Consider the following 15,233-nt stretch of genomic DNA (forward strand, 5'->3'; position numbering starts at 1 on the left):
AACAGTTACATCACTGTTAAAAAATTAACCAGGAGATGTCTAAACCTCAAGGGTATACAACGCTTTATATGCAGACACCCAACTCCTAGAACTTGAGTCTAAAGAGATAATCATGGATATAGGGCAAAGATTTAGCTACGAGAATGATCATCACTTTTTTTTTTTTTTTTGACCGAGCTACACAGCACAGAACTAGGATCTTAGTTCCCTGACCAGGGATCAAACCCATGCCCCCTGCAGTGGAAGCATGGAGTCCCAACCACTGGACTGCCAGGAAAGTCCTGATCACCACATATTATTGTTTATGATGCTGAAAAATTAGAAACAACCTAAACATGAAAAATAACTTCGTATATAGACTATGGAACTCCAATTCGGTAGACAACTAGTAACCCTTTAAATGTGGTAAAAGAATGCTAATGACATGGAAAGGTGTTGACTGTATATATGGTGGAAGTTGCAAAATGCAGTTACAAAACAGAATCTAGAACATGGTCCTGATTTTATCTGAAGGAAGGGCTGAAGAGGACATTTGAGTGTATAGAGAAAAGGCCAAAAGGATAATGATTAAAATGCTTGAAGTGGGTATTCTCTTGCAATATTTATTTTTCTATTTTGTATTTTCTAAATTTTTGATGATGAAAATATTGAGGAGAAATTTAACTTTTGGGGTAAGTTTTATTGAAACAAAACATACACATCGAAAAGTTGCACAAATTCTAGTACAACTTGATGAATTTTGATAAAGTAACATACCTGTGTAATTAGCATCAGATCATGAAACATAACTTTTACCAGCACCCCAGTCATTACTCGCCCCACACGGATAACCACTATTTTGATTTCTAACAGTCTAGACTAATTTAGTTTGATTTTAAGCACTTTACAAATGGAATCATCCCATATGCTTTGTACAGTCTGTCTTCTTTCATTAACAATGTCCGTGAGTGTCCACGTTGCTGTATGTAATAGTAGTTCATTCATCCTCAATGCCGTATTCTGTTATATGAACATACAAACACAATTTATCTACCTATTCTTCTCTCAGTGTACATTTGTGTTATTACCTGTTTTTGGTACCATAAATAATGCTGCTGGGAACATTCTAGTTCCATCTTTTGTTGAACTTATGTATGCATGGAATTGCTGGTCAGAAGAAATGTGTATGTACAGTTTCATGGACACTGTCAAACTATTTTCCCAGATAGTTGTTCCAAAACACACACCCACTAGCAGAGTGTAAAAGTTCTAGGTACTCGACTCCAGTCACATGTCAACACTTGGTACTGTCTGGTATTTTCATTTGGGCCATTTCTAGTGGCATCACCTTGAGGCTTTAATTTACATTTCCCAAATAACTAGTGGAATTTAATATCTCTTCAAATGTTTATTGCCATTGGATACTCTCTTTTGTGAAGTACTGTTCAATTCCTTTGCCTATTTTTCTATTAGGTAACCTGCATTTTTCATATTGACTTGTAAGAATTCATATACTCTGTACACAAGTTATAACAGATGCATGTACTGCAAACATCTTTTCCCATTGTGTAGACTTGATTTTTTTCAATCTCTTAATGGTGTCTTTTGATGAAAGAGAGTCTTAGTATTAGTGCCTGGTAGTTCCGTAGGATCCTTGCTGTGTCCCCTGGCAAATGTGAGCCCCTGATCATTTTCCAGAGGCAAGAAAGGCAACCCATAATCAGAATGAGTCTCTATCCCTGTGAGGATGAACTACTAGTCCTCCCAGAATGGAAAGAAGCCAGTAGTATTATTACCCCACCCGTAGTACTACTTTTGTTATCTGAGTTCTTGAGAAAGTCATGCCAAGATGGGATTAAGTGTGCAAAGATTTTCATTTAAGAAAATGGGGGCTTCCCTGGTGGCGCAGTGGTTGAGAGTCTGCCTGCCGATGCAGGGGACACGGGTTCGTGCCCCGGTCCGGGAAGATCCCACATGCCACGGAGCGGCTGGGCACGTGAGCCATGGCCGCTGAGCCTGCGCGTCCGGAGCCTGTGCTCCGCAACGGGAGAGGCCACAACAGTGAGAGGCCCGCGTACCGCAAAAAAAAAAAAGGGGGGAAAAAGAAAATGGAGACAGAGCTGCAAACAACTGGGAGAGCCATCAGACCACAAATGCAGGAGACCCCAAGTGTTGGAGTAAGGAAAGAAAGCTTGGGTAAAAGCATCCTAGACTGTCATGGAACATTTCGCAAGGCTGTCAGGGAGTCCTTGAGCTGAAGTTAGTTGTCAGACTTCAGAGTTATCCCACATCACTCAGAAATGGATCTGCCTCAGTATCCTGGCCATGCTTAGTCATTGCTTGCAGCAGCCCGTGGTAAGCATGGTCTCAGCCCAAACACAGTGAAGGATTTCAGAGCACAGTGGGCCCTTGGTCAATTACACTCCCTGTAGTTCTGGTAGGTGCCCTCTCATAGCCACCACACCAAGGTAGGGAACATGGGAGAAGAAGCAGTGGTAAATGGGGAAGGTGACTAACATGTTCATTTTTTAAATACTGAGTTTGATACATCTTTTCCTCTTAGCTATTCGGTAACCAGCAAAATATACATAATTCAACAAGTGGGTCTGGGTTGCTCAAATAAGACACTAGGGAGTGACCCCTAGAAGAGCTTTGAGAGAAAAGGACCCTCAGGTATCTCCTTATAGGAGATAGAATTGTACAAAGGGAACCCAGCGTTTTCAGTGACTTCCTGCTCTTTCTACCCAAAGCTCTTTCCGCTCAGTTGAGATGGTGGAGAGCAGAGCGGGAAGAAAGATATAGAGGCCTTGTGTAGTAGACCATGGGGCCATGCCCTTAAGGCCCCTCATTATTAAACACCTCCCCAAACATGAGAGCCCAAGATTGCTGACATGTTTCTGCTCTATTTGTTTCAGCAGAGCAAATTGGTTTTTCCCATCTTAAAACTGAATGTGGCCAAAAGTAATTTGTATCACTATTTCAATAAGAATTTTAGAGGGAAGCCAATGTACATTCATTATACATATAAGTGAGCTTGCACACATGTTTACACACACACGCACACACACATACACACACACACACGGTACAAGGATATGAGCAGTCAGATGTGGTCAATCACAGAATCTATGCTCTGCAATCTGGAAGATAGCGTGTGGGCCCACGAGTCAGGATTAAACACCATAGCGACCAAGTCACTGAAGCTTGCTGAGTCAGACAGCAATTTCTGCTTAATAGAGCCCTTAGGTCTCAATAATTGCTTTGAAATCCACACATCAGCATGCAGTTCTTAAACTGGGGAAGCCAGAAATCCAAGCGTGAGGACAGAACAGACAACCTCTTCTATGCACGTTCTACCTCCTTCTCAGCATCTGTAAATGTGCATCTGAGACTATCCTTTTAGTACTGTCCAGTCACCCACACTCACCTTTCGAAGTTTCAAGGCAGATTGCGCTGGTTTGTAGACAAGAGCAAGAAGTGGCCCCTGAATTAAAATTCGGCCTTTGCTAACAGAGCTGCCACTGAACCATATAACCAACAAGAAAAGGGCACCTCTTTCTCAAGACGCTTTTCTTCTTATGTCTGAAAATTGTCATAATATACTAACTTTGTTAAGCAATTTAACAAAGCCACCTTTCAGAAAAAAACTGTTGCAATAAATATGCAAACGATTAATGTTTACTTTTTGAATGGAAAATGTGGCAGGATTCAACATAGACAACAGTACGTGGCAGCCATCTCATCTCAGCACCCAGGAATTGTCCTTCTTCTCCTCTTTGTTTTCACACTGTTGAATTTCACATACTACATTTATATGGCTACTACTTGTTAGGAAAACAGCTATTCCATCAGGCCAGGTTCTGTGCCAGGAATTTCACAGCTGTAGATGCTCATGGTCTATCTGGAATGACAAGCAGAGCCTGGGGGGGTTAGAGGAGGCAAAGGCTTCCAGCATCAAAGATACTCAAGACACCTCAACAAACGTGGAGAACAAGGAAGCCTAGAACACTGTGCCCCAGATGTTTGCAGCCTAGAAGCTGCTCTGTGCCTGGCTTTCTTCCTTGGCCTCTGTCTTTCTGGCTCTTTCCAACTCTCCCTACTCCACTTCTCCTCACTCCCAGGGTCCCTCCGCAGCAGCAAATGTGGCTGCTTGAACAGAGAGGTCATTGGTTGGGAAACGGTGGTAGCCAGCATTGAGAAAGAGAGTGCTCTCCCCTTCTCTCCTGGACCAGCGGTGGTCACCATGGGGCCGAGCCCAGCCTGGCCAGAGAATGTCCAGGAACACATGCCTCTCACTCTGCAGGGCACTGCTCAGGAGCCTCAAGAAGAATTATGGAAACTCTGATCTAGATTCCTGGATTAGAGTTTTAAAATATTTTTTTTCCCCCATATTTAAAATAATACAACACAGGGCAGTTCCCTGGTGGCCTAGTGGTTAGGATTCTAGGCTTTCACTGCCATGGCCCAGGTTCAATCCCTGGTTGGGGAACTGAGATCCCACAAGCCATGCAGCATGGCCAAAAAAAGACACAAACAAACAAACAAAAAAAAAACACTATCAAAAAATAACAAAAAGAATTAAGAAGATAAGTTTCCCTTAATCTCATTAACCAGAGATAAATTGCCTATTTTTTGTTCTGATTACAGAAATAATACATGTAGTCATTATAGAAAAATCTGAAAAATAAACAGAAATATTAAGGAAAAAACTATTTTATGTATCATTCAGCATCATTTTAATTTGTTCTTTGTCTTTTTTCTGTGTACACCACTTTAAAAACAAATGAGGGACTTCCCCGGTGGCCCAGTGGATAAGACTCCATGCTCCCAATGCAGGGGCCCCAGGTTTGACCCCTGGTCAGGGACTAGATCCCACACGCATGCCGCAATTAAGAGTTCGCATGCCGCAACTAAGAGTTCACATTCCACAACTAAGGACCCCATGTGCTGCAACTAAGGAGCCTGTCTCCTGCAACTAAGACCTGGTACAACCAAATAAATAAATATATTAAAAATAACAACAACAACAACAAATGGGATTATACCATATATATGGTTTACTGTGGGTTTCTTTTTTCATTTATTTTTATTCTATGAGCATTTTCCCAGGAATTTAAAAATTTATTTCTATTTCTTTTCTTTTTTTAAAATTTATTTATTTTTGTCTGCACTGGGTCTTCGTAGCTGGGCGCGGGCTTTCTCTAGTTGTGGCGAGCAAGGGCTACTCTTTGTTGAGGTGCATAGTCTTCTCACTGCAGTGACTTCTCTTGCTGTGGAGCATGGGCTCTAGGTTCATGGGCTTCAGTAGTTGTTGCACGCAGGCTCAGTAGTTGTGGCGCATGGGCTTAGTTGCTCTGTGGCATGTGGGATCTCCCTGGACCAGGGCTCGAACCCATGTCCCCTGCATTGGCAGGTGGATTCTTAACCACTGTGCCACCAGGGAAACCCTCTCTTTCTTTTTTACTTTTAAATGTTATTCTTATTTTTTATTTATTGATTTTGGAATGGGTTATATATCTACATAGTACAAAATTTGAAAAATATGAAAGAACATAAAGTGAATAATATGTTTTCCCTTCATTCCTATTCCCCAAAGGAGCCATTATCATTAACAGCTTTTTATGTCCTTCCTGAGATAGTCTATAAATTCACACACACACACACACACACACACACACACACATTAGTAGTATATTCGTTTTTGTGCTGTACTTTTTTCATTTCTTATATTGAGTTTTATTTAATATACAAAGTTCCACAGTAGTCATGAGGTAAATGAAGTACCTCATTCTTTTTAACAGCTGCATAGTATGCTACTTTTTTTCTTTTTTTTTTTTTGGCCACGCCATACAGCATGTGGGATCTTAGGTCCCCCCCACTGCATTGGAAGTCTGGAGTCTTAACCACTGGACTGCTAGGGAAGTCCCTAGTATGTTACTTTTGATAGCTGTGCCATCTTGTATTTACCCAATGCTCTATTGGTAGACACTTAGTTGTTTCCAGCTTTTGCCACTGAAACAATACTGTAATAACTCTCCTTGTACATATATCATGAGACACAAATGCAAATGTATCTGTGGGATAAGTTCTTAAAAGTAGAAGTCTTGGGTCCCAAAGTTTGTGTATTTTAAAATTTGATAGAAATTGCCACTCATTGAAGCGCTATTTACAATAGTCAAGACATGGAAGCAACCTAAATGTCCATCGACAGATGAATAGATAAAGAGGTGGTATATATATACAATGGAATATTACTTAGCCATAAAAAAGAATGAAATATTGCCATTTGTAGCAACATGGATCGACCTTGAGATTATCATACTAAGTGAAGAAAGCCAGACAAAGAAAAATATCATATGATATAGCTTATATGTAGAATCGAAACAAAAAAAGATACAAATGAACTTTTTTGCAAAACAGAAATAGATCCAAAGGCACAGAAAACAAACTTATGATTATCAAAGAGGAAAGGGGGGCAGGGAAGGATAAATTAGGAGTTTGGGATTAACATATACAAAAAATATATATAAAATAGCCAACAATAGATAACCTACTGTAAAGCACAGGGAACTATACTCAATATTTTATAATAACCTATAAGGGAAAATAATCTGAAAAAGAATATATATATGTGTGTGTGTGTTTGCGTATGTACATGTATAACTGAATCACTGTGCTGTACACCTGAAACTAACACAACACTGTAAATCAACTACACTTCAATTAAAAAAAAAAAATTACCAATAATCTTCCAAGAAGGGTGTGGAATTTATCTTCCTACTTGCAGAGTATGTGGGCCTCCTATATAGCCCTGATAATCCTCATCTGGTATTCACGTCCTTAAGTGTTCTCCGCCCACATTAAATCAGAGATTTTCCTGTATTTAAGAGAATTTATACCTACTTTCTTGTGAACCATATATTTTCTCTAAATATAGTGGACTCTGTATCCACAGGGAATTCATTCCAGGATCCCTACAGATACCAAAATCCACAGATGCTCAAGTCCTATATATAAAGTGATGTAGTACTTCCATATAACCTACACACATCCTCCTGCATACTTTAAATCATTTCTAAATTATTTATTATACCTAATACAATGTAAGTGTTATGTAAATAGTTGTAAATACAACATAAATGCTGTATAAATAGTTACTGGTGCAAGGCAAAGTCAAGTTTTGCTTTTTGGAATTTTCTGGAATTCTTTTTCAAATATTTTGCATCTGCAGTTAGTTGAATCTGCGGTATCTCCACAGATACGGAGGATTGACTATGAATCATTTTTTGTGGGGGCATGATATTCCACTATATAAGTTTAATGTTACTAATTTAATCATTCATCTATTATTAGACACTGAAGTAAATTTCCATTATTTTGGCATTAGCAATACTGGGATAAACATCACAAATCTGTGTTCATATAGCTGATCATTTCCTGAAAGGAGGTTGTTATAAAGAAATTACTGGGCCAAAGTGCATTATGAGACAGATATGTATGACAGAGCTGTCTAGAAATCTGTCTAATTTTTTAAGGCTCCTTATACAAAGTGGCAAACTCCTTTTTGTAAAAGTTCTGTTAACGTATACTCCTACCTATCTCAACCTCATCCTTCACCGAAGCCAGTATTATCATTTAAAAAAAAAAATGTTGCTAATCTAAAAGACAAAAAATGGCCTTGTGCTACCAGTATTGCTTTTGAAAAGCACCCTCGTGGAGAACCCTAACTGAAACTGGGGTTGCATCAAGGCATGATTAGCCAGTAGGGGTATCTCAGGGCCTCTGGCATCATCCCAAATTCCCACTGTCACCTGAATGTCACCTGACATGAACCTACCTTGGACAATAGCAAAAGCAAAGGCAGCTGTTAGGGTTGTGAGGACCATAGAAGCTGGTACCCTACTGCTCAAAGCTTTGGCTACAACAGATGCCAGGTTTCTGGGGCAGCTCTGATTACACATATTCTGGTCATAATCCCACAAGCACACGCATGTTTGTCAGACCTTGTGTCCCCAGATGGGGTGTGGAAAATGTGGATGCAAATCTCATTACCCATGCATTGCCTTGGCTCACACGCCCCAAGCCCGGAACAGCAGGGCAGGCATTTAGGACTATCAGGACATCCCTATGAATGGAAGGTGGTTGGAGCCTAGGGCCCTGTCAGCTAGCTAGGGGGCAAAAGGCTCCTGACAGAAGAGCCCAGGCCCCCAGGGCTGTGAATTTCCTCTTCATGGAGGTTTGGAATCCTCCAGGGCTCAGGAGGCTCTTTGAGAAAGATTCACACTAAAAGAGTCCATGTGGTAATATTTAGGCTGCAGGGCTCCCTTCCTGCCCCGTGCCAGTCGGTCCCATTGAGCACTAGGGATCCTGCCCTCTTATCTGACATGACCTCCCGATCCTGCCCTGAACATTCTCCCAGGCTCAGAGTCAGCCCTTGACTTGCTGGCCCTGCTTCCAGCATGTGACAGCACCCAGTTTCCCTGCCTGCTTTTCTCACTTGGAACAGGTGGATTGCAGGCCTTCCCCAGGACCTTGGGGTATTAACAGAAGTAGGAAACTATCAGCCTGCTTCCCACAGCTCAAGTTAATTTGGATACTTTGGGACGAGGCACACCAGAGACCCTTAGCAAAGGCTCGGTTTTCCTGAGACAGTGGCTATAAGTCACCCCTTCCAGTTCCTGTATGTGTAGTGACTTCATGGTCCAAACAAACCCAATCAAGACATCAGATAAAGTAGGGTTATCTCTCATTGTACTACTTCAGAAATTCTCTTAAAGGTAAGAAATTATTAAGCAAGTGGTTTTTAGGTAGGGGAAGATCACTTATAAATAGGATATAAGGTAAAAGTTCTCAAAATGTTAATCTCCATCTTTTTTCTTTCTGGGAACTTCCTGACCTTTTTCATAATAAACAAAATCATCAATGTGGCCTTAAGAAGTAAAGGTATTGAGGGGGTGGGTTTGTAGAGCATTAAATATTAACCAATATAAGTGATGGGGCCAAGAGGTGGCTTCACTGTATCCTCCTCACTAATTGTGCAAACTCAGCTTCCAGACAAATTCCCAGCCCCACTTCCCAACAAGATTGCTTCCTCTCTACAAATCCCCTCACTTCCTCTCTACAAATACCCTCTCTTGCAGCAGAGCAAGATTGTACTGTTTCATGATTCTATTTCCAATGGGCCAAACATGCACTTAGTAGGCCCTCTGTAGTGTTTGCTCTGCCTCATAAACTCATTGAATCATCCAAAAAACAAAAAGACCTTCAAATACCTGGAGAAACTATCAAGTTTTATCTAAACTTTCCAAACCCTTCAACTACATCCAGGTGATATCATTTGTTTATTCATTCATTTATTTATCCAATCATCCATTCATTCATTTGATAATTGTGTACCCTGGGCTAAGCACTGTGACAATCAATTAACTAAGGAACCATGGAATGACAGAGAAACATGACGCAGTAAAATGCAGTTGACTTCTGTATTTCATTAAATAATTATTTTAATTTGTTCTGTTTTTTATCTACTACAAATTGAGGGAATCTAACCCAACCTTTTAAGCTAATGCTTATTTTCTTTTTCCCATTTTCCTAGGTTACCTAAGTAAGTGTTGTCATTTTGAGTTCAAATTCTCAGCTATAATACACTATAGGTAAAATTATAAATTACTGATCTATGCTCTGATTCCAGGGCATTCGTTAGCTGTAATGAAAAACAAAAAGATATGTTTATCTATATATATTTTTTCTTTTATTTTAAAGCTAATAATAGTTTTAAATGGAAATAGAACAAAAAGGTGAAGTAAAGAAAACCCAGAAAGCACAAAGACATTACTCCTTTTTGGTGCTGAGTATAATATAGTTGGTTCTGCAATTCAGAGCCAGTTGCACTCCAAAAGGGCACTTATAACTCAATTTTTTGGAATGCAGATCTTGTTTCCCATAGGCAGAAACAATTGCACACATAGGGATTAAGCCCCTCCACCCCTGGAAAATCTAGTGAAGGGAGAAACACAATCTGAAGCCAACATGCTGTACATTTCCCACTGAATACTGTTAGGAGACATGCTATGGCTACACACAAAATAGGAAAGCAACAAAATTCAATAAGAAAATTCTTTTTACTTATTTTTCTAATTCTTGATTATAAGTGGGTATTATTCATTCATTCATTCATTCAAAATACATTTATTGGGGTTTATTTAGAAAGAGATTTTAAAAACCATGTTGGCAAAATTTGGAGAGATTCTTTTTTTTTTTTTGGACCATGCCTGTGGCACCTTAATTCCCCAACCAGGGATTGAACTCATGCTCCCTGCAATGGAAGCACGGAGTCCTAACCACTGGACTGCCAGGGAATTGCCTTGCAGAGGTTCTAAAAGGGATTTCTGGGCACTGTCAAGGCACTTGGAGAGTTATGCTACTTCTTTAATTATGAATAATTTCATTTTTGAATGTATTGTTTTTCTTTTCCTTGATATAGGTAAATTACCAACAATATTTATGCACTGACTGGCATGAGTATGGCCACTTTGGGGGTTGTCAGCCAAATGAAACTAAGGTTATTGTTGAGGAATTTTCCAGAGATAACTGGGCAAGAGCTAGAAAACAATGGAAGGAACTCTAAGATCTCACTGTTACGTAACTAAACTAAAATAATTACCTATGTACTGGAAAAGCAATGAAAAGAGGGATATATTAAGTGTCCACTTGTACCGATAAACAAGACAGACATGTTTTTATAATTCCACATGACACAAAAGAAAGAAGGGGATGGGAAGGAGACATGAGTCAGCATATTCCCTGTGTTGGCCACCACAAGTTCTTCTCAGCCAGGGTGTGTCATTTGATTTCAGAGAGAGATCTGGGAAAAGGAGGGAAGAGGCAAGTTCTCTGTGTCAGAGGTACTAGAAGAAGCATCCTACTACTGTCTCTTTGAGTTAAGGGTGCTTGAACTGGTCATCCAAACTCCAAAAGCATCTATATGCCTTGACGAAAACATAATTGCCTTAGAACAATTGCATAAATTGTGAACAGATTAAAAGTAAAAAATAAATATTAGTAACCATTGTATTGTTCCCTCACCTTATATTACAGGATAATTCAGCACTGTTCTCCATGTTAAAAGGCTCCACAGTAGATCAATCAGTCTATCAGTCAAGTCTTTGTTGAGCTCCTTGGGAAGGCACAATAGAAAACAATCCCTCAGGGAGCTTACAATCAAATAGAGAAGGAAACATTATTAAATAATAAATAACTCAAAATAATAAATATTACAGGTGTGGAAAGGGATGGTCTCTGTTCCAGTAGGGCGCTGGATCTCCCCACGTCAGGACACAATGAGAGGACTTTGCTGATGTGTGAAGCTTAGGCTGAATTCTGAACCATGAGTAGAAATTAGCCAGGTAAAAAAAGAATGGCACAGCTTTCTAAGCACATGAAAGCTGTGAGGGTAGGTCCTGAGGCAGAAGACAGCTTAGCATGTTTGAGGAACTGGGAGAGATCTTGTGTGGCCAGTGGGAAAAGAGTAAGAAAGAAGTTAGTTCAAACTGAGGCTAGAGAGCTAGGCTAGATTATGTAGGTTGGCCAAATTGAGAATTTTAGATTTTATTCTAAAAGTAATAGGGAATCATTAAATTCATTAAACTGCTTTAGGTTAGAGAGGAGGAATAGTTTCAGAGCAGGAAAATCATTTAGGTTTACATTTTTAAAAGATCATTTTGGGGGTGGGACTTCCAGAATGGTGGAGTAAGGAGCTCAGTGGGCCCTCTTCCCAGCAAAACACCACTGTAACTGGAGAAAATTATTTTAAGAAAACAACAATTAAAAGTCTCTGGAAATTGTCCTAAAGACATACTGCAAATGGAGAAACATTCATTTAAGAAAATCTACTAAATCTTGGTAAGAATAGTGAGCTACCTCTCCCTCCTTTATACACTCTGATCTACATGTATGGAAACTCTACCCTAGGTATTCAACTCCAGGCAGAAAGAGCTGTCAAGAAGCAGCCAAGAAAGTGAGGACTACCTCTCCCCTCAACCCCCAATCTGGGGTTATAGGTTCAACCCAGAGGGGGAATGCTGCTGGGGTTTCTCATCCACCACCACCACACCACACCCCAACCTTGTATTGCAGAGGCTCTATTCTATTCCATTCAGCCCCACTCATAGAATAGAAATTCTACCCTAGGCATAGAAGGTTGAGAATACTAGGAGTCAAATCATCCCCCACCCTCACCCCCACCCCATGTACTCACAGAGCAGAGTCTCCATGCTAGGAGAGTCAAGCCACGAAGATAAGGGATTGCTACTTCCTTCCCCTCCACTCCCAGTCTCCTCTTGTACATGAGGAGTATCACCAAAATAAAAGTTGGTCTCCACCCCCAGTTAGATGCAGTGGCACAGGGTTATGCCTGGGAGGAGAGGTAGGCCATGAGATGAAGAACTCTGCAGGTCTGCCTGAGGGGACTGACTGGAACAGCTTGGAGAACTCCTTGCCTAAGAAGGTTGTCAAAAACCAAGAAGACTAGGTGGAGAACAATGAAGAGGAGGCTAGTAGCTCCATTATACAAACCAAATAATAAAGCAGACATAAGTTTAATAGAGAGAACCAGGGAAAGAGATAGCCAAGAAGAAGCCTCCTGGGATCACAGTCAACTCTGGGGTCAGGAAGGCTGTGTGCATGTGCAAGGCTGCACTGATGCAGGAGCAGTCAGAGTAGGACATGGGGCAGACTTGAAAGCATTCCCTGAGCCACATATAGACCCATCAATACAAGGTGAAGCTTCAATAGAGTAAGGGGATTAAATACAGGCATACCTTGGAGATATTGCAGGTTCAGTTCCAGACCACTACAATAGAGTGAATACCACTGTAAAATGAGTCACACAAATTTTTTGGTTTCCCAGTACATATAAAAGTTATGTTTACATATACTGTACTCTAATGCTATGTCTAAAAAAAATTATGTCTAAAAAAACAACATGCACAATTTAATTTAAAACACTTTATTGTTAGAAAATGTTAACCATCATCTGACAATGCAGGGTTGCCACAAACCTTCAATTTGTAAAAAAATGCAATATCTGCAAAGTGCAATAAAGCAGAGGTCTGCCTGTACACATATGACCAAACACAGGAACAATAAGTTACTCTGCCGCAGAGACAATGCCTAAGAAGCCAATCTTAAAAATGAAATCACACCCATCACTGGCAATCTGTAAGAATGTGTGATGCACAAGACTGCACCCTCTCGGGAGTTTTTAGAGAAGGAACATCCAAGTTACCAGTCCCTGGCTGAATGCAGTGCAAAAATGTAAATATCTTGAATTGTGATAGCAGACTGCAAAACACAACAGTAAAATGTAAAAAATCTAACTGGCTAAGGGAGCTTAAGCATGACCTTTGACCAATAAGTGACTTCTGCTGACCAAGGAGTGACTCTTAGGTATCCAGGTTAAAGGATAAAAACAAAGGGAGAAAACTTGAGTAGGTAAATTAGAGGCTCCATACTACAGGAGAAACAGACTTTGTACAAAATTAGTTCATACAAGTCACTAAAGGAATAAGCAAACAATCAAGCAAAGAAAATAAACAACAAAAACTTCCTGGGAATGAGGCAATAAGTATTCAAGCTGCCACAATATAATATCTAAGATGTCAAGTTTTCAACAACAACAACAAAAAAACTATAAGATATGGAAAGAAACAGGAAAGTGTGACCCCTACATAGGAAAAAATTCAGACATTAAAAACTGCCATTCAAAGGGGGCACAGATGGTGGAATTAGCTGACAAAACTTGAAAACAGTTATTACATATATGTTCAAAGAGCTAAAGGAAAAAAAACTTAAAGAAAAGTATGATGACAATGTCTCACCAATAGAGAATATCAATAAAGAGCTAGAAACTATTTAAAGGAATCAGTGGGATTCTGGAGTTGAAAAGTACAATAGCCAAAATGACAAATTCACCAGAGGAGCTCAGTAGTAGATTTGAGCTGGCAGAACAAAGAATCAACTAATTTGCAGATATATCAACAGAAATTATGCAAATGTTTTTGAAAACAGAGTCTCAGAAAAATATGCAATATCATTAAGTGCACCATCACATATGTAATGAGAGTATCAGAGAGGAAGGAAAGAAAAGGACAGGAAAAAATCTGAAAAATTAATGGCTGAAATTTTCCAAAATTTGCTAGTAAACATTAACCTACACATCAAAGAAGCTCAACATGCCCCAAGTAAGATAAACACAAAGAGATATATATATGGACATATCATAGCCAAAATGTTAAAAGAAAAAGAGAAATATCTTGAAAACAGGGAAAGAAAAACTACTTGCCATGTGCTAGGCAACACCAATATGATTTTTCAAAAAAATTTTATTATTGTTTGGCCGCACCACGCAGCATGTGGGATCTTCATTTTCCTGACCAGGATCAAACCTGCGCCCCCTGCAGTGGAAGTGCAGAGTCTTAACCACTGGATAGCCAGGGAAGTCCCACCAATAAGATTTATTGTTGACTTCTTATGATAAACAGTGGAGGCCACCAAACAATGGAATGACATATTCAGAGTGCTAAAAAAATTTTTTTAAGAAAAAAAGACCTGTTAACCAAATAGCTTATAATAAAAAACTATCTTTCAAAAATGAAGGTGAGGTAAGACATTCTTAAATAAACAAAACCTAAGTTTTTTTTTTTTTTATTGCTAGTAGATAGATATGCCTTACAAGAAATACTAATGAGAAAGTAAAATTGAAGAAGACTGCCAAACTGGCTTGTTCCTGGCTTCAGCTTTTCTTAAAGGTGAGATCAGCCCAGATCAGAGTGACTTCATGCAAAATGGTGAAGTAGGAATCTCCAAGAGTTTGTCCTTTCACCAAAGTAACGGCTGAGCTGGAAAGAGTTGCTTGAATTAACTATTCTGGAACTCTGAAACTCTGACTAGATACTTATAATAACCAGAAGAGTGCTTGTTTCAGTAGATAATATTTTTAAAAACATAAGAGAATATAGTGAACAACTTTATACTAATAAAATTTAAATGAAATTAAAAATACAGCAAACTATATTATCAAGATTGACTCCAAAAGAAATAGAAAACCTAAACAGATTGTTGGCTCTTTAAGAAATTGAATTAATAGTCAAATATCTCTCAAAAAGCACCATGTGTTATGAGTGAAGTTTACCAAACTTTTAAAAAGGGAGATAACCTTCTTTTATATAAACTTTCAAAAGAAGAGAAAAAGATAA

Source organism: Physeter macrocephalus, chromosome 16, assembly GCF_002837175.3.
Source record: "Physeter macrocephalus isolate SW-GA chromosome 16, ASM283717v5, whole genome shotgun sequence".
NCBI lineage: Eukaryota > Metazoa > Chordata > Mammalia > Artiodactyla > Physeteridae > Physeter > Physeter macrocephalus.